The following is a 17,441-nucleotide window of genomic DNA, read 5'->3' as shown; positions in this document are numbered from 1 at the left end:
GAGAAAGGAGGAGAGAGAAGAAGATGGAGAGAGGGACAGAGAGGGGGGTAAGGAGAGAAAGGGAGAGGGAAAAGAAAAAGAGAAAGTTAATAGGGTAAGGGAAACCATTGAGCCATGATCCCAAATACCAAAGAAATCCCTAATGATATAAAGATTGATACCAGAAGAAGCTTTCACTGCCAGAGTCTACAGATCCAGGAAACCAGGTAATGGAAAGTAGGTAGTGAAAAGCAGGTAGTAACCTCTTGCTGGGCAAGACCCAAGTTACATTGATTTCAGAATAAAATAGGCAAGAGGAATGGATGCCCCCTCAGAAATCTCTAGGACTTCTACGTGTGGTATAGATGAACTTCTTCTCCCCCAGTGACAATCCACCTGGGCTTACAGAAATTCAGAGCTGTAAGTGACCTTGGACATCATCTAATACAATGAGTACCAGAATGGGAAATCCCTTTTACAACACACACACACACACACACACACACACACACACGTAGTCATCCAACCTCTCTGAAGATTTTTAGTAGTAGGGAGCTCATTCCCTTCACAAGGCAGCTCATCCCATTTTTTTGGACAGCTTGTCCAGCTTCCCTTGTCTCAAGTTGAAAACTGCCTTTCTGTCATTTGCACTCATTGCTCCTCACTCTTCCCTCTGAGGGATAGCAGAGTAAGCCTAAGTCTTCCATATGAAAGTCTTTCAAATCCTCAAATACAGCTCTTACTGTCCATAGTTATTTCTGCAGGCTAAACATATTCAGTTCAGTGGAGAGGATTTTTTATTTTATTTTATTTTGGTACAAGTACAGATTGAATTATTTAGAAGGAAAGTCAGGTAAATGTGATTCTGAAATCCTCATCTAACATGATTTTCAATCCCCTTGCCATCTTAGTCATCTTCCTCTCATTTTTTAAATAATGTCTTATTCCCCCCCCCAATTACATGCAAAAACAATTTTTAACATTCATTGTGGTTTTTTTTAAGTTTTGAGTTCCAAATTCTATGCCTCCCTCCCTCCCCTCACTCCTCCCCAAAATGGTAACCAATCTGATATAGTTTATACAAATGCAATCATGTAAAATATTTTCATATTAGTCATTTTGTGGAAGAAAACTGAAAGAAAACAAGTAAAGAAAAAGAAGGAAGGAAGGAAGGAAGGAAGGAAGGAAGGAAGGAAGGAAGGATAGTATGCTTCAGTCTGTATTCAGACACCCTCAGTTCTCTAGAGGCAGATAGAATGTTTCTTCATGAGTCATTTGTAATTGTCTTAGATCATTATATTGCTGAGAATAAGTCATTCATAGCTAATCACCACACAATGTTGCAGTTACTGTGTAAAATATTCTCCTGGTTCTGCTCACTTCACTCTGTATCTGTTCATGTAAGTTTTCTGGGTTTTTCTGAAATGAGCCTATTTGTCATTTCTTATAGCACAATAATATTCCATTACAATCATATTCCACAACTTGTTCAGCCACTCCCAAATTGATGGGTGTCCTTAATGTCCAACTCTTAGCCACTACAAAAACATCCTCCTCTCTTTCTAGAGTTTTGGTCAAGAAAAAGAAACAGTGAGGCACACTGCTCTTGGAATGGAGCCTGGAATCCATTCTCACCAGATTTTCCTAAAATAGGAAAACCTGCTGCCTAGAATATTAAAAGACAAAGAGGAACTGATCAATGGGTTCACTTCAGATAGGTTCAGCCCCAGAAGCCTGGATATACATGCCCTCATGGTAGCCATGGAACAACCCCTGCCTCATTAGGCCCAATTTTGCTATAGATGGTCATGTGAAATTCTCTTCATTCTCTCTAAGACTCAATTTCCTCACCTGTAAAATAAGGATAATGATACTTAAAATAACTATCTTGCAGTGTTTTTGAGAAGCTCAAATTACCAAATATATGTCAAGGATTTTTCAATCTGTGTAATTTGTAAAATTGTAAGTCTAGGGATGCAAATGTCTGAGAGGTCAGAAAGTCAACAAAAGACACACTCACTAGTAAGGAGAGTTGGAAATTCTTTGATCCCAGAACAAAAGACTCTTAATTCTCTTTCCAGTATCATATGGCACACTATATCTGGACAGCCCTTTGTTCAGTCAGTTGTATCTACAGAGAAGTCAGAAGTGAAATCCTGTCCCATATTGAAGTCAGGACATAGATGCTAGGATTACCTCACCTGGAGACCTACAGAGCATATGAGTACAGGTGGAAAGAAGGTCATGGTTCTCTATGCAAATGACGGAAGGTTCCTTCAGGTCTTCCAGAAGGAGAGAGAGGTTTTCAACCCAGGTGGCCAAATCCCTGCCAGATAAAGGGTTAGAGGCCCAATTATTGTCTGGTCCCTATCCCACTCCAATCTAATGGATATATATCCCAAATCAGCCCAACCTAATGGTCCTTGGATGTTTTTGAAGTGATAATAACTTAAGTACTAAAGTGGCATGACAGGTACCTCTTTGGATCAGTAGGTAGAACTGGGCATGGAGAAGGGTGATAGGAATAAAAGGGAATAGGCATAAAGATAATGAATAATCAGCTTTGTTAATAAAATAATACTTGGTATTCAGACAGTACATGTCAGTAGAAATCTTGACAAGTGAATTCTGTCAACCTTAGAATGGATCTGGGAGACCAGGTCTATATCACTGTAAAATGAAGAATGAAAAATAAATCTGAATTTTTATCTGAATTATTCAGATTTATTGGTGAAAATATGCTCTCTCTAGATTATGAAACAAACTCTCTGCATGAAGTTATTTTTCAGGCATAGCAAAGTGTTGAGCCACCCTTCCCCCTAAAAGGCTGCAAAATGACATATCTGACTTGGAGATATATCTGTCTCCTTTCCTTTTCTAATGTATATTATATAGTGTATATGTATATATGTACATATATATTTAATAGTGCTTTTTATGCTACTGTTCACTCAAGAGTATAATAATAATATGCATGCAAAATACATTATTATTGTAATTATTCAATTCAACAAATAGTTGTTGAGCACATCTCAATAGTGTCACAGTAGATAGAGCACTGGATCTGGACTCAAGAAGACCTGAGTTCAAATCCAGCCTTAGATACTTACTACCTGTGTGACGCTGGGAAAATCACTTAACCTCTCTCTGCCTCGGTTTCCTCATCTATAAAATAGGTATAATAATAACACCTGCCTTTCAGAATTTTCAAGAAGATAAAATGAAATACTTCTTGCTAAGTACTTTACAAACCTTAAAATGCTATAAAATTGCTAGCTATTATTACTATTTTTGATGTTTATTAATGGAAAGAACTCTGGAGGACGCAGGTTTAACTCCTAATTCTGTTGTTTACTAAACAATGACACCATAAGAAAGTCCCTTTGCCTTTTTAGGAATCAGTGTCTACCTCTATAAAATTAGGGAGTTGTTTAGATCTCTGTGGTCTTTTGCAACTCTAAATCCTATGATGATGCTCCTATGGGTGAGTAGTCCTGACCTTAGGAAGCTAGACCTGTCAACATGCTCCCCATACCAACTCTCCTATAAAATTATAGTGCAGTAAAAATCTGTAGTTATTACCCATGTACCACTATTCTCAACCTTTGGGAAAGAGGAGCCATTCTCTGGGATGGGGCAGAAGGTAGGGTGAAAATGTCTGAATCTGTGGTTTCATTGGTATAGAAAACTCCCAGTATGAAAACTTCATCCACTGATTCAATCTACCCAGGCAGATCACACCAATTAATCACCTAACAAGCATTTGTTAAAAATCTACCATGTGTCAAGCACCACACTACTTGTTGGGTATACAAAAAAGTATCACAGCCCCTGCCCTCAAGGATATTATATTCTATTGAGGGAGACAACTTCTACATCTGTGTAGTAGTCTAGTTCATAAGGAGTAACCAGTCCCTCATCTGAAGTTATATGAAGTCTATTATTGCTGTTATTTGTCCTTCATTCTGGAAGAGGACCAATGACATAATGAGATTGATGTCTTGACTTGCAGGTGGATTGGATTTAAGTAAGGCAGAGTTGTCCAAAGTCATCAGTCTCACTGTCTCTTCCAGAGTCATCAAAGTCCAGTGGCAAGACAAAAGTCAATATGACTGGCAATGGCCTGGAATGCAGTGGGTGATCTTGGCCTTTCTAAATCAGGTCTGTAGATCACATCAAGAAGAGTATTCTAAAGCCCTTGCCAGCAAAGAGCCCCCACCCAGACTGCCATATTAGAAAACGAAATAGTTCTAAATATCTGATTTGTTCCTAGGAGAGAACACTTAATTGCATTTACACATCAACTAGCCCCAGTCTCTCTCCTGAGCCCCAGTCCTCTTGGACATCAATCACTAACTGCCTCTTGGACATTGCCATCTGGAGGTCCCATAGACATTTTGATCACATAGCCAAAAGAGAGCTCATCATCTTGCTCCCCAGACCTTTTCTTAATCCTACTTTCTCCATTTCAGTTGAGAATGCCACCATTCTTCCAGACACAAAACCTAGATTCACAACCTCTGGGTCATTTCCAACTCTTCCCTATTTCTCACCCCACCCCAGCATCTAATCAACTGCCAAGTGAAATGACCAGATTGATCTGTGTGTTTTTAAAAATTGATCCTATTTACAATCAAATTGCTTTATCCTATAACTGCCTAAGTCATGGTTCTTTGTCTCTGAATTTAGTTCAGAAACTCAGCTGGCCTGTGATGAATTAAGTTTAGAAATCTAGTTCACTGTTCTATTCTTGCTTCAAGGAAATCTTATCCTTGAATGATGTGGGTGGACACCAGGCAGTCTGGTCTTTACACCACCAAGCTATCTTTCAAGGATGCCTGGTTTGTTATTCAAAGAAGTCTGGCCCACTATCTCTAACCCTGCAGGTGAACTCAAACTGTGAATATTTCTTAGTCACTGGAGGGAAGACGGGCATTGTTGTTAGCCCCTCATTCCCAGTTTCCAACCAATCATATTGTCACGGACACCTCAGCTCTGTAACCAATCATATTGATTTCACCATTCATGATGTCAAGCTCTCATAACCAATCATAACTTGTTCTCCAACTACAAAGTCCTGTTCTTTGTTCTATTGTCCCCCCAAACTATAAAAGGATGGCTGTCCCCTTCATTTAGGACCTTAGCTTTGCTAAGGAAACTGAGATCCTATTTATTGATCAATTCATTTTTTACTAATAAATCAATCATGTTCAGAACTTTGTGCCTCAGTTTACCTTATTTTTACCATGACACAAGTTTTATCAATTCTACTGTCATTCTCTTTTCTCTTTTCATAAAGCCCAATTCAGACCCTCTTCATTTATCACCTAGATGACAGCAATGGCCTTCTATTTATTCTCTCTGCCTCTAGTCTCTGTCCCTCTCCAATCCGTCCTTTAAATAGCTATGGTACTGATATTTCTTTTTTTTTTTTTAGTTAATTTATTTATTTTTAGTTTTCAACATTCAATTCCATAAGTTTTAAATTTTCTCCCCCTCCCTTCCCTCTAACGTCCCTAAGACGGCATGCAATCTGATATAGGCTCTATATATACATTCCTATTAAACATTCCTATTTTCACATTAGTCATGTTGTATAAAAGAATGATAACAAATGGGAGAAACCATGAGGAAGAAAACAAAACAAAACAAACAAAAGATAATAGTCTGTTTCACTCTGCTTTCAGATTCCATAGTTGTCTTTCTGGATGTGGATGGCATCTTCCATCATGAGTCCTATGGAACTCTTTTAGGTCCTTACATTGCTGACAAGGGCTAAGTCTGTCAAAATAAGTCATCAAACACTGTGGCTGTTACTATGTACAATGTTCTCCTGGTTCTGCTCACTTCACCCAGCATCAGTTCTTATAAGTCTTTCCAGGTTTTTCTGAAGTCTACCTGTTCATCATTTCTTACAGCACAGTAGTATTCCATTACATTCATATACCACAATTACATTCCCCAATTTTGGGGCATCCCCCCAATTTCCAATTCTTTGCTACCACAAAAAGAGCTGCTATAAATATTTTTGTACATGTGGGTCTTTTCCCCATTTGTATGATCCCTTTTGAGATACAGCCCTAGAAAGATATGCACATTTTATAGCCCTTTGGGTATATGGTACTGATGTTTCTAAAGCACAGTTCTGCCTGTGTTTAAGTGTTACTTAAAACACTCTAATGGTTCCCAGTAACAACTGTGATCAAATATAAAAGCCTCTGCTTGGCATTTAAAACCCTTTGCAATCTGGCTCTAGTTTTACTGTTCTAGACTTACTACACCTTACTTTTATTTAGGTAAACTATGTTCTAGGCATGTTCTAGGTACATTCCATGTCCTATTTGCTGTTCATACACAGACGTTCCCCATGCCTGCAATCCACTCCTTTGCCTCGTCTTCATATTTTCTTTTCTTTTTTCTTTTTTTTTTTTTTTTTTTAGCAATTGGGGTTAAGTAACTTGCTCAAGGTTACATGGCCAGTTTTTTTGTGTGTGTGCGTGGGTGTGAAGTATCTGAGGCCAGAACCAATCCCAGGTGTCTCCCAACTCTGGGGCTGGTGCTCTTACTCACTGTGCCACCTGGCCGCCTGTCTTCTTCATATTTTCTTTTAAGGTTTAGTTCATAGGCACTGCCTTTAAGAGGCTGCATTTAGTTACCTAAGTTTATTTTGTTTTTTGCCCCCTCACTTCCCAGGAGGGAATTTTTTTTAAGAATGTAAACTCCCTGAAGTCAGAGACTCCTGTGTTTTTGTACCCCTAGTGTCTAGCTCAATATCTAGAAGAAAAGTCAATAAATGCCCGTCAAAGGAATGAATAACATAGTCTTTCTTAGAACTGACTGGGATCCAGGGAGGTTAGGTAACTCCCCCACAAAACCAGCACGAATCAGAATCAGGATTGCACCCCAAGTTTCTTGACTCCAATGCCATCTTTTTCTCCGTTATACAACATTGCTTCTCTTTCTCAACCTACATACACTAACTGGCAAGAAGCTGAAGATCTGGGTTCATATGCCACCACTAACTGCCTATAGGGTAGCCAATTAACCTCTCCAGGCCTGAATCTGAGTCTGTAAAATAAGGGGTTTGTGCCAAGGTCAAATGAGATAATATTTGTAAAGTGCTTAGCACAGTGCCTGCCACATAGTAGGTATTTAATAAATGATTGTTCCCTTCCCTTCCTGCTGCGCTACCCTCCACATCTAGCTCTATGGCTATTACTGTAGGAAAGGACCATAGGATTAAAGGAGGTTGAGGGCAAGTCAGGAAATCTTTCCAATAGCTACTTCATTTAGAAACATGGATAATACAAGACCCAATCTCCCCCACACACAATCTTGCTTGGACAGGTCCTTGCTGACCTTGTGACCAGATGGCACTGAACAGAGATTCAGTGTCTGACTGTAGCTCAGATGAATGTACTGGTGACATTGGAGGGCAAGAGCAAGTAATTGTAGGGAGGTTGGAATACCAGAACCCTGCCAAACAACATGGCATACACAGAATGATTCAAGCAGTATAGTATTGTTTAAACACATACATCTACACAATACTTCCCAGCATATCAGAAGATTTTAGGCTGAGCTCCAGAATGTTATACAGCCAGTACAATGCTAGACTTGACTTCAAATTTACCTTAGAGACTTAACCATGTGATCATAAGCAGGTCACTTAATGTCTGTGAGCTTTAGTTAGAGGCAGTGAATGGAGTTCTGCTCCTGGAACCAGGATGACATGAATTCATAGCTGACTTCAGACACTTATTAGCTGGACAGTCCCTTAACCTCAGTTTCCTCAATGGTAAAATGAGAATAATAACTGCACCTAACTCACAAGATTGTTGGAACGCGCAAATGATAATTTGTATTACCTACTTCTCAGGGTTATTTTGAAAGGACCAAATGAGATAATATGCGTAAAAGGCTTTGCCAGGCCCTAAGAGGCTGGATACTGTGGATGTGGAATATTGCACATATAACAAAGGATGTAAACTCCCTGAAGTCAGAGACTCCTATAATTTTGTACCCATTAGTGCCTAGCACAATATCTAAAAGAAATAACAATAAATGCCTGTCAGAAGAATGAATAACATATAGTCTTAGAACCTTAGTAGCTTAAAACTGCACAGAGAGAGACTTTTGGGACACCTTGTTCTTTCAGTCTCCTCTGATATATTAGCTACTTTTGCTGAACTGCTCTTTGCCCCCTCCCTTTTTTTGTCCTAATCCCTCCCTGAGGAAGGAAGGGGACGGGATATATATGGAAACCTAGGTAGTGTAAAAACAAAAGGTATCAATAAAAAATTGTTAAGGTTCTAAAAGGGTCAACTGTAAGTTGTATGTCCTTGGGAAAGCTCTTAACTTTTTTTAGCATGTGTTTCTTTTGTAAATATACATTTACAGATATAAAATGGAACTAATACTATTCACATTACTTATCTCATAGGACTACTATAAAGATCAAATTCTTTAATGTATATAAGATGCTTTATAGCCATAAATACTATAGAAAATGTGAGTTATTTTACTTAATCTAATAATTTTGAAAGATCCATAATTTCTTCAATGGGAGTACTCTTTTCCATTCATGCAAATTACAGTTCCTCCATATCTTCTCTTCCTGTGAGACATTTCCATGTTTAGATCATAGGATTTAATTGTACGATAATCAACTGTGAATGACTTAGCTATTCTCAGCAATACAATGATCCAGGAAAATTCCAAAGGACTTGTGATGAAAAATGCTATCTATCCATCTCCAGAGAAAGAACTGATGGAGGGAGTCAAGATGGCAGAGTAGAAGCAGGACCTCCCCGCAGCTCTGGCTTCCACCCCCAATCCATGTAAAAAGGGGACTCTAAACAAACTATGGAGCTGCAGAACCCACAAAATGACACAGAGAAGCTAACCTCCCACTGAAGACAGCCTGGCTGGCTGAGCGTAGCACTCTGGGAACCCAGCCCAGTGCTCTGGAAGCCCAGCCCAGCCCCACAGCCAAGGCTTTAGCCCCAGGGCGGGCCTGACCAACCACCAGCTGGAGGGACTCCAGATCAGCAGCAGCTGTGGAAGTTTCCAGAATTATCAACACATAAATGTGAAGGACAAAGTGAGAGGTCAGTGCAGTTTGGACTTTGGGACCAGTAGTTGGGAGGGCTTCAGCTTTTGCCCCCAGGGTGAGAAGCCGCTGAGAGGCCAGGCACAGCCAGCACCACGTGGCAGCTTCAGCTCCTGGCCTGCAGACTGTAGGGGGACCAAGCACCAGTCTGAGGGGTAACCGCTCTTGCTTTAACTTGCTTGGATCTGGATTGCAGTCTAGGGTGGAGGTCCTAGGGTGCGTGACCAGCTTGCCAGAGCATGTGGAGGCCTTAGAGAGGGCACCCAACTAATACCTCTGGCCACTGAGAAAACCCGAATGTTTGGGATGAAAGCTCCCCTGTCTGGTGGCAGAGTCCTACTGTGGTAAAAAGCCCAGGGGTCAAGCGACTGAGGGGCGGGAGACATGACCAGACAAATAAAGCAAAACAAACAGAAGAATCCAACATTAGACTCCTATTTTGGGGACAAAAAGGATCAAAGCATGGAACAGGAGGAAGACAGTGAAGTCAGAACTCCTGCACCAAAAGCTTCAAAGGAAAATAAGAACTGGTTACAGGCCATACAGGACCTTAAGAAGCAGATAAGAGAAGTGGAGGAAAAATTGGGAAGAGAAATGAGAACAATGAAAGAAAATTACAAAATGAGAGTCAATAGCCTAACTGAGGAAAATAACACCTTAAAAAACAGACTGGCTCAATTGGCAAAAGAGGCTCAAAAATGAAATGAGGAGAGGAATGCCTTGAAAAACCGAATTTGCCAGATGGAAAAAGAATCTCAAAAGCTCAATGAGGACAATTGTTCCCTCCGATTTAGATTGGAGCAAATGGAAGCTAGTGACTTTAAGAGAAATCAAGATGATGTTAAACAGATCCAAACAAATGAAAGAATAGAAGGTAATGTGAAATACCTCATTGGAAAAACCACTGACCTGGAAAATAGATTCAGAAGAGATAATTTAAAAATTATTGGACTACCTGAAAGCCATGATCAGGGTAAAAAACCTAGAAATCATCCTCCAAGAAATTCCCAAGGAAAATTGCCCTGATGTTTTAGAACCAGAAGGCAAAATAGAGGTTGAACAAATCCACCAATCACCTCCTGAAAAAGATCCCAAAAAGAAAACTCCTAGGAATATTATAGCCAGGTTCCAAAATTCCCAGATCAAGGAGAGAATATTACGAGCAGCCAGGAAGAAACAAGTTGAATATTGTGGAAACACAATCAGGATAACACAGGATCTGGCAGCTTCTACACTGAGGGATTGAAGGGCCTGGAATAGGATATTCCGGAGAGCAAAGGAGCTGGGATTAAAACCAAGAATCATTTACCCAGCAAAACTGAGTATCATGTTTTAGGGGAAAATATGGTCATTCAGTGGAATAGAGGACTTTCAAGCATTCTTAATGAAAAAACCAGAGTTGAATAGAAAATTTGACATCCAGATACAAGAAGCAAGAGAAGCTTGAGAAGGTAAACAGGGAAAAGAAATCATAAGCCAATGATCAAAGTTGAACTATTAACATTCCTACATGGAAAAATGATAATTGTAACTGATGAAACTTTTTTCAGTATGAAAATAGTTGAAGGGAAATACATATATATATATGTGTGTGTGTGTGTGTGTGTGTGTGTGTGTATGTATGTGTCTATATCGGAGGGTATACGGGCATATACATGTGTAAATGTGTATATATATGCTTACAGGTATACATAGATAGAGGGCACAGGACCAATTTAATAGGAAGACATGATACTTAAAAGGGGAAATTAAGAGGTAAGAGAGGAATATAATGAGAGGAGATGGAGAGAGACAGAATGGAGTAATCTATCTCATAAAGAAGAGGCAAGGGAAAAGGATTACAATGGAGGGGAAGAATAGGAAGGCAAAAGGGAATAGGTCAACCTTATTCTCACTGAATTTGGCGCAGGGAGGGAATGAAATGCACACTCAATAGGGTTTCTCACCCTCCAGGAGAGTGGGGGAAAGGGGATGAGAGGGGGGATGATGGAAGGGAGGGCAAGCTGGAGGGGAGGAAAGTTGGAAGCACTCACTTTTGAAAAGATATGGGATCAAAGTAGAGAATAGAACAAGTGGGTCATGGGATAGGAGGGAGGGAAATATAGTCAGTCTTTTTCAATATATCTACTATGTTAATGTTTTGCATTAGCTACACATGTACAATCTATACTGAACTGCTTATCTTCCCAGTAAGGGTGGATGACAAGGGAGGAAGGGAATGAATCTGGAATTCAAAGTTTTAAAATCAAATGTTTAAAATTATATATACATATATACTATTATTACTATTTTATATGTAATTGGAAAATAAGATATACAGGCACTGGGTCATAGAGATCCACCCTGCCCTACTGGAAAAGTCTAAGGGGGTATGGGAGAAGATACGGAAGAGCAGATTGGAGGAGGGGATATCCTGTGGGACTGCTATTCTGGGGTGGTGGGTAGGGGAAAAATTGTAACTCAAAATCTGGTGGAAATTAATGATGTAAATCAGAAATTAATAAAGCATTTGAAAAAAAATGAAAAAAAAGAAGTGAATTAAATTTTTAAAAAAAGACTGTGTTACTACTTCCATTAAATAAGCTTTATCTCCATAAGAATACTTTGTGTATTCACTCATTCACTAACTTTTACCCAGTGTTCATTCTTTTGGTTTGCTTTCTGTTGCTTTGCCCAGGCTTTTCTTTGTATTCTTCATACTTGTTCATCTCAATGGCATTAAAATGTTCTGTTATATTAAAAAAAAGAAAAGAAAAAGAAAGAACTGATGGAATTTGAATGCAAATTAAAGCATACTATTTTTCCACTTTATTTTTTTTCATGGTTTTTTTCTTTTCTGTGTTTTCTTTCACAACATGACTAACATGGAAAATGGGGGCCATCTCCAATCGTCTTGATCCATATTTTGCCACTGGACCCAGATGGTTCTGCAGGAAAAAGTGAAGCTGGAGGAAAAAGTGAAGCACAGCCCTCCCTCACTTAAAAGCAATTTTTTTTTTTAATCAATTGGGGTTAAGCAACTTGCTCAAGGTTACACGGCCAGTTATTTTCTGGGTGTGGTGCTGAGTGTCTGAGCCCGGGATTCGATCTCCAGGTCGTCCCAACACTGGAACCGGTGCTCTTACTCGCTGAGCCACCTGGCCGCCCCTACTTAAAAGCAATTTACTGGCAAGTCATGCCATCACCTTCCTGACGTCATGGTCCTCTTTGAGAATGAAGGACAAACAACAATATGGAAATATTTTACATGATTAGATGTATAATCTATATGAAATTGTTTACTGTCATAGGGAAGGGGAGAGGGGAGGGAGGGAGAGAATTTGGAACTCGAAGGTTTAAAAAGAAATGTTAAAATTTATTTTTACATATAATGGGAATAAAAAATAATTTTTTTTAAAAGATCATGGGGTGGCTAGGTGGCACAGTGAATAGAGTACTGGCCCTAGAGTCAGGAGGACCTGAGTTCAAATCCAGCCTCAGACACACTTATTAGCCATGTAACCTTGGGCAAGTCACTTAACCAATTGCCCTGCATTTCCCCCTCCAAAAAGCAAAAAAAGATCATAAAATTTAAAGCTGGAAAGGGCCTTAGAAGTCATCTACTTCAACTCCCTCATTTTTTAAGAAACTGAGGTAAGGAGAAAAGTGACTTTCCCAAAGTCATACAGGGAGTAAGTAACAGAATCAGGATTCAGTATTTAGCTGTGTCTATGATCTCATTAGTGCAGGGACTAAGTATTCATAGATAAAGCCACTAGTTCAAATCAACCCCCTTCTCCACTACCACCCCCACCCCTCTCTTCATTCTATGGGATTTCCATTCATGTGTTTCCCTAAACCAGTCAGAGAGAAACATCTAACACACTGGAGTCCTTCCCAGCTTGAGGGAGTTACCAGGGTAGCATTTAGTAGCTGGGTAGAGGAACTTGGTGTCACAGTGGCTAGGACACTAGACTGGGAGTCAGGGAGACTTGAGTTCAAAACCTGCCTCAGATACTTGTTAACTGTGTACCCCTGGGCAAGTCACTTAACCTCATTTTCCCACCTGTAAAATGGGAACAATAATAGCACCTATCTCCCAGGGTTGCTGTGAGGACCAAATAAAACAATATTTACAAAGTTCTTTGCAAACCTTAAATGCTAGCTATTTTTAAATATTTAAATTATATTACATTTTAAATATTTAAATATTTTTAAATGCTAGCTATTATTATTTTCTCTGACTCTTGTAAGGCACATGCTGTTATGAACCTCATTTTACAGTTGAAGAAATTTAAGATTTAAAAGATTAAAATGCTTTGCCCAGGGTCACACAACTGAGGCTGGGTTTGAACTCTGGTCTTCCTGATTCCCGCTCCAAGGCTGTATCCACTGTGCCAGTTAGCTGCCTCAGTGAGCCTTTTGGCCAGGCCTGCACAACATATGGCCCGCAATCCACTTGTGGCCCACCAAAGGATTTTGGGTGGTCTGTGAAAAATGTAGAAATTACAAACGAAAGTAAAGATGTAACAAGTGCTTCGTCCGTGCCCCACTTAACCCGTCTTCCACTAGTCACGGCAGTGCCTGTCATGAAACTTGGCAGGTGGGTTCCCACTGCTCAAGCTCTCCTCTTTGTCACGTGACCTGCGGCAGCCAACCATCAGTCTGTCTAGTCTGAGAGGAGCGAGAGTCCTATCTTTCTTATGTGTTTTTGATTGTTACTGGTGTTGAACAGGGACAAAGTGAGTGGAGACATGCTCAACAGACCCTGCTGCGCTTCTCCCCATCCCTCAAAGGGTGGTCGCCCTCCAGGCCACGTGTCTGTCGCTCTCTTGAAGGTCAGACACTCAACTCGGTTCACTATTTCTTTGTATGTGAGCAGTTACTGTGAATATTTTTTGGTTCTAACATTAGAGTTTTGGGGTGACTTTGTAAAATGGGTGATAAAAATAAATGGAAGATCGAATCAGAACAGAGTGTTTAATCTGGAGTGGACAAATAGATACTTGTTTACTTACAGGAGAGACAAAATATTGTGCCTTGTTTACTGGGAAGTAATAACTGTTCTGAAGGAATAAATTCATTGCCATTTCAAATCAAAACGTCCTGACAAACAAATTGGACACCAATGGGAAAACAAATTAAAGCATCCAAATTGCTGAAAAATCTCAATGGGGAACAATGGTTTTTCAAGAAAGTAAACTCAGGGGGTGGCCAGGTAGCATAGCAAGTGAGAGCACCGGCTCCGGTGTCGGGATGACCTGGAGATCAAATCCTGGGCTCAGATACTCAGCACCACACCCAGGAATAACTGGCCGTGTAACCTTGAGCAAGTTACTTAATCCCAATTGCTTAAAAAAAAAAGAAGAAAGAAAGTAAACTCAGAAAATGGGGTGGCTACTAAGGTTAGTTTTCAGATTTCTAAAGTAATTGATTTCAAATATGATTCCAGAGTACAATGAACTTAGAGTTGAGAAGTGCAATACCTCCCATTAACTAAATGTAAACAGCAAGAAAACCTGAAATTATTAAAACTTGTAACACTTAGCAAAGTAATTTTTTAACATTAATGTGATTTCATGATAAATAAAAATTGTAAGCAATAATTAATTGATATTAACTGAGATTTCCCTTTTTTTAATATGGTTTATTTGCAACATAGTTTAAGTATTAATTATACCTTTACTAAAAAAGTGAGCCACTAAAAACCTATCTGTGGCCATAAATTTAGCCTATTTTAATCTCTTGACCAACACCTTTATTTTACACATGAGGAAACTGAGGTTTTAGAGAAGTGAAATGAATTCCCTAGGGTTAAAAAGCTATTTAGGGGTAAAACCAGAACTGGAATCCAGGTCTCTTGATTTCCCAACACAGTGCTTTTTCTATTAGACCACATCACCTCTCTAAACTCCAAAGTTAAATCTGAGTCACCAAAATCCCTGAGAGTTATTGGGTTATCTCCACTTTCCAAAAGCTAGATTTGATAAGTGACTTTAATTAAAAGATTGGCAGAAGTGATGATTCATTTAAGCATCTAAAATGCACTCTGATGGCTCCTTCCCTATTTCCCTTCTTACCATTTAGTCCACATGTTCACCATCTTATGGCTCAAAGACTATAGACTTCAGAGATATTGTGGGTTTGTTTCCAAATCATCATGGTAAAGCAAATACCATGATAAAGTGAGCCACACAAATTTTTTTTTATTTCCTAGCACATATAAAAGTTATGTTTATGCTATACTGTTGCATATTTAATGTAATATTATATTAAAAAAGGAATGCACATATCTTAATTTTAAAATGCTAAACATCATCTGAGCCCAATGAGTCATAATCTTTTTGCTGGTGAAGGGTCTCACCTCGATGTTGTTGGCTGATCAGATTATTGAAGGCTGGGGTGGCTGTGGCAATTTCTTTTGGTTTTTGTTTGTTTGTTTGTCTTTTTGCAGGGAGGAAAGGCAGGGCAATTGGAGTTAAATGACTTGCCCAAAGTCACACGGCTAGTAAGTGTTAAGTATCTAAGGCTGGATTTGAACTCAGGTTCTTCTGACTCCAAGGCCAGTGCTCTATTCACTATGCCACCTAGCTGCCCCAGACAATTTCTTGAAATAAGACAACAATGAAGTTTGCTGCATTGATTGACTCTTCCTTTCACTTGAATACTTAGAGGACATTATAGGGTTACTAACAGACTTAATTTCAATATTTTTGTGTCTCAGAAAGTAAGAAGGCCCCAGGATAGTGAGAAAGGCAGGGAACAACTGATTAATGGAATAGAACACACATAATATTTATCAGTTAAGTTTGCTGTCTTGTATGGACATGGTTCGTGGTGCCCCCAAACAATTGCAATATTAACATCAAAGATCACTGATCAGAGATCACCAAAACAGTTATAATAGTAATGAAAAAGTTTGAAATATTGTGAGAATTACCCAACTGTGACACAGAGACATGAGGTGAGCACATGCTATTGGAAAAATGGCACTGATAGACTTATTTAACACAGGGTTGCCACCAATGTTCAATTTGTAAAAAAACACTGTATCTGTAAAGTGAAATAAAATAGGGTATGCCTGTATGCACTGTCAGCTTCCTAATTGTTCTTGATTCTAATTTTTGTTGTTGTTCAGTTGTATCTAACTCTGTGACCCTGTTTGGGTGTTTTCTTTGTCAAGATACTGGAATTGTTTCACATTTCTTTCTCCAATTCTTTTTACAGATTAGGAAACTAAGGCAAATAGGTTAAGTGCCTTGCCCAGGGTCACACAGCTAGTAAGTATCTGAGGCCATACTTGAACCCAGGAAGAGGAGTCTTTATGATTCCAAGCCCATGCTCTATCCACTCTAGTCACCTAGCTGCCCTGCCTCCCAATTTGTCCTTCCTTTAATATGCCTTATATAACACTGCTATCAAAATTCAATTTTCCTAAAATTGTGAGATCATAGATTTAGAGACAGAAGGGACCTTGCAAACCATCAAGTTCAACCACCTCACTCTTTCCATGGATACTATATATGTGTGAGAAAGTATGCCAAAAATTTATGGGGAATATTTTGTAGCTGCTGTTCTTACTATGATATCTTCATAAAAGCCTTTGTGAAGAGTTAATTGTATCTACTGGCTAACTGTTGATGGGAAACACAATAGTGGGGGCTTGTGACCCCAGTAGTGGGTCTTCTCATTAACTGTTAGCCAATAGATACAATTATCTCTTAGGAAAGGCATTTATTAAGATATAGTATGAATAGTAGCTACAAAAACATCCTTACCTCTAAAATCTAGGGTGCAGTCTCTCACAGATATATACGCTGTCCATGGTAAGAGTGAACACAAAGGGGCGGCTAGGTGGCGCAGTGAGTAAAGCACCGGCCCTGGAGTCGGGAGGACCCAAGTTTGGTTCCGGCCTCAGAAATTTAACACACACACAAAAAAAAATAGCCATGTGACCTTGGGCAAGTTACATAACCCCGATGGCCCTCCAAAAGGCAAAAAAAAAAAAAAGAGTGAGCACAAAGTACGGTGGCGTAAGTTCGGCACAAACGTGGGGACTGTAAGTAGCCAAGTAGTGCTTGTCTCAAAGTCCTTTCTCTCCTGTGGAATACCCACCAAACTCCTCCAGAGTGAACCTGCACTCCTGTGTAGGTTGCTTACCTGAACTCCCAGGGCCTGCTCCTCTTCACTAGCAAGGCTACTTCCTTTCTTTGTTGCCAGAGGCCCTGATCCTTGAAGCTACTTCTAGACTCAAGTAACTTTGTCTGTATCTATGTATAATGGTCAGTCAGAGAACATTTGGACTGACTGCCCTGTGAAGAAGCTAGGCAGCTAAAGATCCTGGAGGTCTAAGAGAGTTGAAGCTATTTTA

General features: G+C 39.5%; 1 protein-coding gene and 1 long non-coding RNA gene across 4 annotated transcripts in view; one reads left to right on the top strand and one right to left on the bottom strand.

Annotated features, from left to right (window-relative positions):
• LOC138164189 (deubiquitinase DESI2-like) overlaps positions 1-17,441 on the bottom strand; it is a 115,276-nt gene that overhangs the window by 35,924 nt on the left and 61,911 nt on the right. The gene's annotated exons all lie outside the window — the stretch shown is intronic.
• The window catches only part of LOC138164192 (uncharacterized), a 93,690-nt gene that overhangs the window by 49,515 nt on the left and 26,734 nt on the right, over positions 1-17,441 (top strand). For 2 of the 3 annotated variants that reach the window (XR_011169004.1, XR_011169005.1), the window contains one exon: positions 1-5,195. This exon is cut by the window's left edge and continues 2,752 nt beyond it. The exons of the other annotated variant lie outside the window; for it this stretch is intronic. This is a non-coding gene — a long non-coding RNA (uncharacterized lncRNA). Of the gene's footprint in view, positions 5,196-17,441 lie in introns of those variants that run through there. 3 annotated transcript variants of the gene reach the window in all.

The sequence above is a fragment of the Petaurus breviceps genome, unplaced genomic scaffold (genome assembly GCF_028583685.1).
Source record: "Petaurus breviceps papuanus isolate PSGF00001 unplaced genomic scaffold, PetGlider_PUasm1.0 189, whole genome shotgun sequence".
NCBI classification, from domain to species: domain Eukaryota; kingdom Metazoa; phylum Chordata; class Mammalia; order Diprotodontia; family Petauridae; genus Petaurus; species Petaurus breviceps.
This window is presented reverse-complemented; position numbering and strand designations above follow the sequence as displayed.